General features: G+C 33.7%; 1 long non-coding RNA gene across 1 annotated transcript in view; it reads right to left on the bottom strand.

Moving 5' to 3' along the window:
• The window catches only part of LOC136856602 (uncharacterized), a 346,791-nt gene that overhangs the window by 116,800 nt on the left and 220,132 nt on the right, over positions 1–9,859 (bottom strand). Inside the window, exon 3 of the long non-coding RNA XR_010858417.1 lies at positions 4,596–4,668. This is a non-coding gene — a long non-coding RNA (uncharacterized lncRNA). The remainder of the gene's footprint in view (positions 1–4,595; positions 4,669–9,859) is intronic.

Raw genomic sequence — 9,859 nt, 5'->3', positions numbered from 1 at the left:
GATGATGATGATGATGATGATGTGATGAAGATGGTAAAACCTACACTAAAACATGGAATTCCTTAATTCTGATTTAAATACTTTATTCTTTTATTAATGTTTTGAGGGAAAGGATAAACAGATAGATAGAATATACAATTTTCGGCAAAGGCCAAGCACTGGGACCTATGAGGTCATTCAGCGGTGAAATGAAAACTGAGAGTAAGAGGTCTGAAAGGTGTAACGGGAGGAAAACCTCAAAGCAACTGCACTATGAAACAATTGTTAGGAGAGGGTTGAGGAAAGTAAGACGGAAGAAAGAATATGAATGGAGGTACAGTAAAAGGAACGAAAGGGGTTGCAGCTAGGGGCCTGAGGAAGGGACGCTGCAAAGAACTTTGAGAAACGCCTACAGTGCACCGGTTGAGGTGCACTGACGGCACTACCTCCCCCCTGTAGGGGGGGGGAAAGGGTGGTGAAAATGGCCAAGAAGAACGGGGTTAACAATAATTTATGTCTTCGTTACTCTACTTAGATATGTATGAGAATGAATCATGTTTTCCGGTAAGAGTTTGATAAGTTTCTTCTTTTTTATTTTTGCTTTACTGTAACGTTTGTCGTTAATATACAAAAAATTTATGGAAAAACGTATAATGAAAGCATAGAAAAGAGAAAAGGTATAAAAGTTTGAGTAAGCAATGGGTTGATCACCGTGGCATTTAGCAAAAGAACGTGTCAGTCAAACCTCAATATTATTATTATTATTATTATTATAATATGTGTGTGTGTGTGTGTGTGTGTGTGTAAGCGGACGAGAGAACTCGTCCTGATCAGCTTTCACAATCCACATTCAAAGAATCTTGCTTCTATTATTAAAAATAATTCATTTTTATTTCAAACGTTTTATTTCTCTGCGCCGATTCTATGGGAAAAATAATGACCTCCGTCATAAAGCCAAGTAAATTTGGATTTGTTCTATCAGAGAGAGAGAGAGAGAGAGAGAGAGAGAGAGAGAGAGAGAGAGAGAGAGAGAGAGAGAGAGAGAGAGCACTACTCCAATTTTGGCACCTACACTTTAACAAATCATTATTTGAGATCAAAAAACCAAAGCTATGCCAACGCACTCATTAAAACTGGATTTAATTTCTATAAAAAAGAGAAAAATCTGCTACTGTTATTGACTTTCTAAAATAATACCACAAAGATCATTAGGAAAAACAAAAAAACAAAAAAAAACATTAAAATACGCCAACACAAAAATGAAAATAGCAATCTAAAATAGTTTCACTTTTTGAGAGCGTTCTCGTAATTGGCGACGACAGAAAAAAAAATAATAAAAAAAAAACACATTTTAATGAGCATCCACTTATATTAACTTTTGGGTCTGACAATTATATTTGCTGATGCTTTCTGTGTGATGAAAAGTTAAATAAACATTTATGTTTTATATATATATATATATATATATATATATATATATATATATATATATATATGTATATATATACATAATATATATATTATGTGTTTGTGTGTGTGAAATTCACCAATGTATACGCACAAACACGAGAGCACATACATATATCGCAGATAATAATAATAATAATAATAATAATAATAATAATAATAATAATAATAATAATAATAATAATAATAATAATAACCCCAGCAGTGATAGGACTATATAAAACAAAAGATCTCAAAAGTAATTAAAAAAGAAAAGGCTTTCACAAACCAATAAGTGTAGAAAACCAATGATGTCGATTTTCACTGATAAAACATCAATTAAAATATTCCATGACAAGTGCAAATGAATCACAAACACTTAACGAGTTTTCTTATTTCCACCCATGATTATCTAGCGCACAAACGTCATTAAATATTACATTCTTTATCACCAACATTCCCGGCACAAACAGCGTTTGTTGACGGACTCGTTAGGGACAGCTGGAACACATTCCAGCGACCCCATTTTTTTTAATGCTAGTTAAATTTGCCTCTGCATAAAATTCCGTGTCCATATTACATATTTCGACAAAATGGCTCTCTATTTGCTCTCCAAATAATTGAAGGGAGTCTACAACAAAATGTAGGGTGGGGAAAACGATGTGGAATTTCACTGAAAAGCCGCGATTTTATTTTCTTCTTCGGGCAGAGGGTAATTTCCATGTTTTATTTCCGGGGTTTATTTAGTTGGCCTTTGTTCAGAGCTTGTTCTGCGTTATTCAGATTTCATAAGTTATGTGTGCAATATATATATATATATATATATATATATATATATATATATATATATATATATATATATATATTATATATATATATATATGCACACAGTCATGAGGCTACAAAGTCGTTCAATATCCAATTCACGCTGCTTCGGGAATATCCCCGATGGGAATTATCACCGAAGGAATTTTTTCAAGTGATAAATGGATCGAGACCCGGCGGTACCGATCCATTTACCATTTAAAAATTCCCCTCCGGTGATAATTCCTGATCAGGATATTCCTGAAGGAACGAGAATTGGATACTGAAGACGTTTGTAGCTTCATGACTGTGCATATATATATATATATATATATATATATATATATATATATATACATATATATATATATATATATATATATATATATATATATATATATATATATATATATAATTACACAAACACCCAAATTACCCTCTGTCCGAAGAAGAAAATAAAATCGCGTCTTTTCAATGAAATTCCACATCGTTTTCCCCACCCTACATTTTGTTGTAGACTCCCTTCAATTATTTGGCGAGCAAATAGAGAGCCAATTTGTCGAAACATGTAATATGAAAAAGCGGAATTTTATACAGAGGCAAATTTAACTAGCATAAAAAAAGATGGGGTCGCTGGAATGTGTTCCAGCATTCCCTAACGAGTTCGTCAACAAACGCTGTTTGTGCCGGGAATGTTGGTGATAAAGAATGTAATATTTAATGACGTTTGTGCGCTAGATAATCATGAGAGAAAATAAGAAAACTCGTTAAGTGTTTGTGATTCATTTGCACTTGTAATGGAATGTTGTTACTGATGTTTTATCAGTAAAAATCGACATTATTAGTTTTCTACACTTATTGGTTTGTGAGAGCATTTTTTAAAAATTACTTTTGAGATCTTTTGTTTTATATGATCCTAGCACTGCTGGGGTTATTATTATTATTATTATTATTATTATTATTATTATTATTATTATTATTATTAGTAGTAGTAGTAATATTATGAATTAAGTAAAATGTTTAATAGCCTGAAAACCAAAAATGTTTCTATATATAAATATATATATATATATATATATATATATATATATATATATATATATGTATATATGTGTGTGTGTGTGTGTGTGTGTGTGTGTATACACACGTAAAGGAACATGATTAACATGTAAATTCCTTTTACTTTTTTAATAGGGTTTTACGTTAATGTCTCCTGATATATTTTACAGAAACTAGATATTCACTGACCAACACACTATATATATATATATATATATATATATATATATATATATATATATATATATATATATATTCTATATATACATATATAAATTATATGACAGTATATATATACATATAATAATTTATTTCTTTATCATACACAGCCACTATCTACTGTTCACCTGCCCATTACTGCATACCATTTCACTGAATACAACTACAAACGAAAATGGAACTTCAAAAAAAGCAGATCATACCTCCGCAATGCTCAGCATTTAGTGAAATATGTGAGGCTTACTCCGTAGAGTTTATTACAGAGGCATGCCCCTCTCTCTCTCTCTCTCTCTCTCTCTCTCCCCTTTGTCTTTCAAAGAGCTTATTATAAGTGTCCCACTTTCTCTCCAATACAGAGGAATGCCTTCTCTCTCTCTCTCTCTCTACTCCTTTGTCTTTCAAAGAGTTTATTACAAGTGTTCCAATACAGAGGATTGCCTTGTCTCTCTCTCTCTCTCTCTCTCTCTCTCTCTCTCTCTCTCTCTCTCTCTCTCTCTCTCTCTCTCTCGACCCCTTTGTCTTTCAAAGACTTTATTACAAGTGTCCCCACTTTCTCTCCCATACGGAGGAATGCCTTCTCTCTCTCTCTCTCTCTCTCTCTCCTGTGCCCCTGTAAATGTACAGTTGTAGATGGGATACATAAAAAAAAAGCTTTATTGTAAATTAATTTAATATCTTACATTTCACGATTCCTCTAAGATATTTTACATAATAATAATAATAATAATAATAATAATAATAATAATAATAATAATAATTATTATTATTATTATTATTATTATTATTATTATTATTATTATTATTATTATTATTACATCAATGCCACTCCGTCATAATGTAACGCAACCCGGTGGTATAATGATAACAATGATCAACATTATATCTCTATTTTTATCAATTCAATTTCGTCATAATGAAGCACAATCAAGCAGTATATGTTGAAAAGCAATATTCTCTCACACCTGTCCGGAAGCAACACTCTCTAATACGAAAGCTGTTGTTGCAACACCAATGGTAAACACCTTTTTTTTTTGTCCCCAAAGACAGGAGAGACAAATTGTGTAAAAGAGACAAAAATAATTATTTACCTTTTCCTGATGAGGGGAGTTCTAAGCCACGTGGAAAGGACTTCACTTTTGGACTGAAAAATTGGAAGGATATCTGTAACAGAAAGAAGAAAAAATGAAAAAAAAAAGTTTAGGTAATAAGAGATTCATACAGTACATTTTTTTTAGTACTACCAATAAGCCATTATATTTGCACTTGAAAACTTTATAGATATATAATGAGTACATTCACCTACGTATCCATATAAAGTATATGGATTGAAGCAGTGGGAAATTTTGTCAACCGAACGATTATTCTATTAAAACGTAAAATGGAAGTTACGAATGCAGTGTATAATCAAAAGATGTATGATAGCTAATGCAACGTTCAGTAATTCTTATTTTGCAAATGATACAGGATAATAATCTGGAATTTTTTGATAATCAATAATATATGAGATATACAATAGTCTGAGACGATCTGTAACTCTGTATATAGGAAATTCGCTGTGACGGATGTGTTAATTACGATCTTTTAATGAAATTCGCTGTGATAGATGTATTAATTAATAATCTTTTATGTCAGACAAAAAAAAATTATTACTATTTTTCGTGTTTTTGTTATGTGAACACATGTATATGAAGAAGTATATCTCAATTTAACCAGACCACTGAGCTGATTAACAGCTCGCCTAGGGCTGGCCCGAAGGATTAGATTGATTTTACGTGGCTAAGAACCAACTGGTTACCTAGCAACGGGACCTACAGCTTATTGTGGACGAGAAATGAATTTCTATCACCAGAAATAAATTCCTCTAATTCTTCCTTGGCCGGTAGGAGAGTCGAACCCTGGGCCAACAGCATGCTAGCCGAGAGCTCTACCCACCCCTCCAACGAAGACTTGCATGTATATGAAATAAGCATGATGGCTGCGTTTCAACTTTCATCATATCGCAAGATAGACCAAAATAAAGAAGTTATGATAGTGATGAAATGCAATCTTTCCAAGCATGATTAGTCCACCTGAGCTCTTGCAAGCTGCCTTATAAGATTTTTATAGTCCAAGGACACTGCGAGCTTATTAACTCACTAGGCAAAAACAAGTTACCTATTAAACTTTCCACCGAACTTGGCTTTAATCATGACGAAATATCCACAAAGAAATCCGCAATCATCGCGGAAAGTGAGGTACGTCCCGAAAAAAAACCGTAAGAAAATCCCAGTAAATCCCAATAAATCTCAAAGAAGTGTAAATCCCTCTAGAGATTTACACACGAATCCATGATTACAGTAACACATGTCGTAAACGCAGTCGGCAACTTATCTGATACATGTCACAAACATGTTGAAAACAAGTCAACGACTTTCAGTGGAGAACTGATCTTTGGTGAATGGTGGATAACAGTATGAAACACTGATTTATGCCACCAATAAGCCGTAGACTTTTACTGAACATGTTTGTGATGTATGGGCAACAAGTTAATGTATGTTCATGACATGTTTCACTGTAGTGTGAATGGTCCCTTAGATTTTCAAGTGTCAGGATGCATCTACAATGCAGTAAGGTATGTTGTAAACACATGTCGGCAACATATCGCACACCTATGACAAACAAGTTACATACAATTTAACGATTATCAACATTGGCTCAAGATTCATTCGAGTATCAACGCTGGCTCAAAATTCGTTCTCCACTTACAGTCGCTGACATGTTTGCAACTTGTCAGTGATATGTAACAGATAAGTTGCCGATGTGTTTATGACATGTTTCACAACAGACTCGCCTCCCTAGCTTAAAGGGGAAAAGTGTATTGCCAAAACCTTGTACATCACAAACTATTTCTGCATCATGGATGGAAAAAGGACTGTTCTATCAAACCTTTTAGCCACGAAAAAAATGTATATAACATGTCGCGTCACTTTTTATCTATATATACATATATATATATATATATATATATATATATATATATATATATATATATATATATATATATATATATATATATATATATACACACACACATACCTGAACTATGAATGCCAAAATGCAATCAATGAGGGATTCAAACTGTCCTGAAATATTTCTTTTTTCATAAAGATTTAAAGGAAAACGAGAGATAAAGAATCTTTTTTGAGATGTAACTTAGTAAGTTATCTCTCGTATTATTTTCGCTTCTCGTTCTTTTGCGGACATTAAAAAAAAAAATACGGGATTATTATCCATTTGTCTTTTGAAGCGTCATCTTTCAGAAAGCATTCACTTTTATGTCGCTACGAAACATTTTGCATTTGTTCCTACACGAGAAGAATGTTTTGTTCTTGCGATGCTGAAAGATATATCAGCTTCAACATCGTGGGATAATTTTTTAAAAATAACCTATCTCAAAATTCAGCGGATTTTTTTTTTTTTTTTGCTTAGAAAGAAATGAATAATGAAAAAGTGGAGAAGCCGGATTTATCGAATTCTGCTTATAAAAGAGAAAATCCTTTGCATTTTTGCACGCAAGAAGCTTTCTTTTGTTTTATATAAAAATTTTGTTTTTAAATTTGATGCTTAATGATTTTTTTGGGAACCATTTTCGATTTCGGCGCTGACAACAGTTAGTACAAAAACGTGGGTAATACCCCCTTTCTCTCTCTCTCTCTCTCTCTCTCTCTCTCTCTCTCTCTCCGATAGTTACATCTGTAATACTTTCATTAGATGCTGCTCATTGTAAACAGCAAATTCTTTTTTATATTTATATAAGAAACCCGAATTTCACATTTTGCTTAAAATATATCTATTTTTTTATTGATTTTCAGTTCTTACAAAATGACAATAGACATTTAAATAGTACGCAGAAATACGGATGGAGGGTTCCCTAAGTGTACATACGACGACATATTTTGCCTACAACTTATAAAAAAAAATTACTTATATAACATTCATTCTCACCGTTTTGGAAACAAAATACGTGATTCTAAACAATTTTAAGTTAAAAATCACTTAAACACAATATATTTCTATTGAGCCTGTACTTCAAATAATATACAATAAGCCGAGAATTAAGTAAAACATTACAATGAAAAATAATAAGCCCAAACAAAGGAGAAACACAGACCAAATAAAGCGGGCATGTTTTTTAGAAAATAAACACACGTAAACAGACCCCACCCCACCTCACAAACCACCAATCACCCAAACACGCGAAAAAGGACCACGAAACAGACCGCATTTATACAGGCGTGTAATGAGGCCACTCAATTCTCGCTAATGTGTTCCTTTCATTACAAAAATTACACGTACCAATGCGAGCATATCGACGTTAGCAGATACCGCTTTTTTTTTTTTTTTTTACTAATGGACTGTTCATTATTACTTTCGCATTCTTGTTGTGGGCGGTGTAAGAATATTTGTCATTTATCACGAAAGCACGTCACGGCTATACGCTGGGGACTAAATTGCTCCATTTTTTTTTTTTTTAGTTTTCTGTAAAACTATTGTGTCGGCTTTGTGTGTCCGTCCGTCCTAAGATCTTAAAAACTACTGAGGCTAGAGGGCTGCAAATTGGTATGTTGGTTATCCACCCTCCAATCATCAAACATACCAAATTGCAGCCCTCTAGCCTCGGTACTTTTTATTCTATTTAGGGTTAAAGGTAGACATAATCGTGGTTCTGGCAACGTGGCATATCCAGTAACGTTGCCAGAAGCACGATCATGTCTAACTTTAACCTTAAATAGAATAAAAAGTACCGAGGCTAGAGGGCTGCAATTTGGTATGTTTGATGATTGGAGGGTGGATAACCAACATACCAATTTGCAGCCCTCTAGCCTCAGTAGTTTTTAAGATCTTAGGACGGACGTGATTAAAGTTTCATGGGCCGCGGCTCATACAGCATTACACCGAGACCACCGAAAGACACATCTATTTTCGGGGGCCCTGATGATAATGCTGTAGCGACTGTACGGAAAACTCGATTGCGCCGAAGTTTCAAGGCCTTTTGTTTTACGCGAGAGAAATTAATTTATATTTCTGTTTTTATGAAAATAATAAGATTGCAAATGGTAAAATAATAATACTGAAAACGGTGTTCAACACTCCCACTCACTTATATATAACAAACTAATAACTTACGCAATCATTTCATTCGTTCGAACAAGCACAGCCGTGCTTTCAAGTGTCAGACATTTAGAAGGAATAAAAACTCGAGTTACAAGTACAGAAAAGCTTAAATTTTATCTAATAAAAATTAGTAGGGAATAATAATGAAATTCTAATGGCAAAAACCCTTTAGCCATTATTTCGCCTCCTGTACATTACCAGCTTAAATCTGCGCTTTAAAATACCAGATACGTAGATGGAACAAAAACGTAAGGTATGAAATAAAGATAAAAGCCTGTATTTTATGCAAACAAAAACTGGCAAGGAATAATAGTGGAATTCTAATGTTAAAATCCTGCCTTTAACCATTATTCCACCGTATGTACATTACCTGTGTAAATACCTGTTATGAGGTTTTAGTTCAGCTCCCGAACATAAAAAAAAAATATAACTACAAATCGTAAAGCAAATAGAAGATATCCACGGCAGTAAAAGCTGCCAGCGAGGTGCCTTGGGATTTAAAAGAGCTATTAAAGAGAAACAAACATTATAATTCTCGCTGGTGTTTGTTCAGAAGTGTTCTTCGAGGCAGAATTATGGCGAACAATATCGTCGGGAAGGCACCTCTGACTGGCCCAGAATAACCTTCAGATCTGAGGTAAGTTTTTCATTTCGCTTATACAGAGAAAGCAGGATTCTCTTCGAACAGGTTTTTAGTTTTGTTTGTTTATCCGTCCGCACTTTTCCCGTTTTTCTGTCCGCCCTCAGATCTTAAAAACTACTGAGGCCAGAGGGCTGCAAATTGGTATGTTGATCATCCACCCTCCAGACATCAAACATACCAAATTGCAGCCCTCTAGCCTCAGTAGTTTCTATTTCATTTAAGGTTAAAGTTAGCTATAATCGTACTTCTGACAGCGCTATAGGTACCAATAACAGGGCACCACCGGACCGTGGATGAGTTTCATGGGTCGCGACCGCGGCTAAGAGTTTTATAGGCGGAGGCTGAGGCCACCACCGGACAGAAAACTCGACTGCGCCGAAGAAACTTCGACTTACTTTATACTTGTTTATGAATCTTTCTGATTCTTTGCGTTTGAGTGCAATTATTATTATTATTATTATTATTATTATTATTATTATTATTATTATTATTATTATTATTATTCAGACGAAGAACCGTATTCACATGGAACAAACACCCTATAGAGCCCAATGA

This window comes from Macrobrachium rosenbergii, chromosome 36 (genome assembly GCF_040412425.1).
Source record: "Macrobrachium rosenbergii isolate ZJJX-2024 chromosome 36, ASM4041242v1, whole genome shotgun sequence".
In the NCBI taxonomy this organism is placed as follows: domain Eukaryota; kingdom Metazoa; phylum Arthropoda; class Malacostraca; order Decapoda; family Palaemonidae; genus Macrobrachium; species Macrobrachium rosenbergii.
The sequence above is the reverse complement of the archived record's forward strand: the minus strand, read 5'-3'. Positions and strand labels throughout refer to the sequence as shown.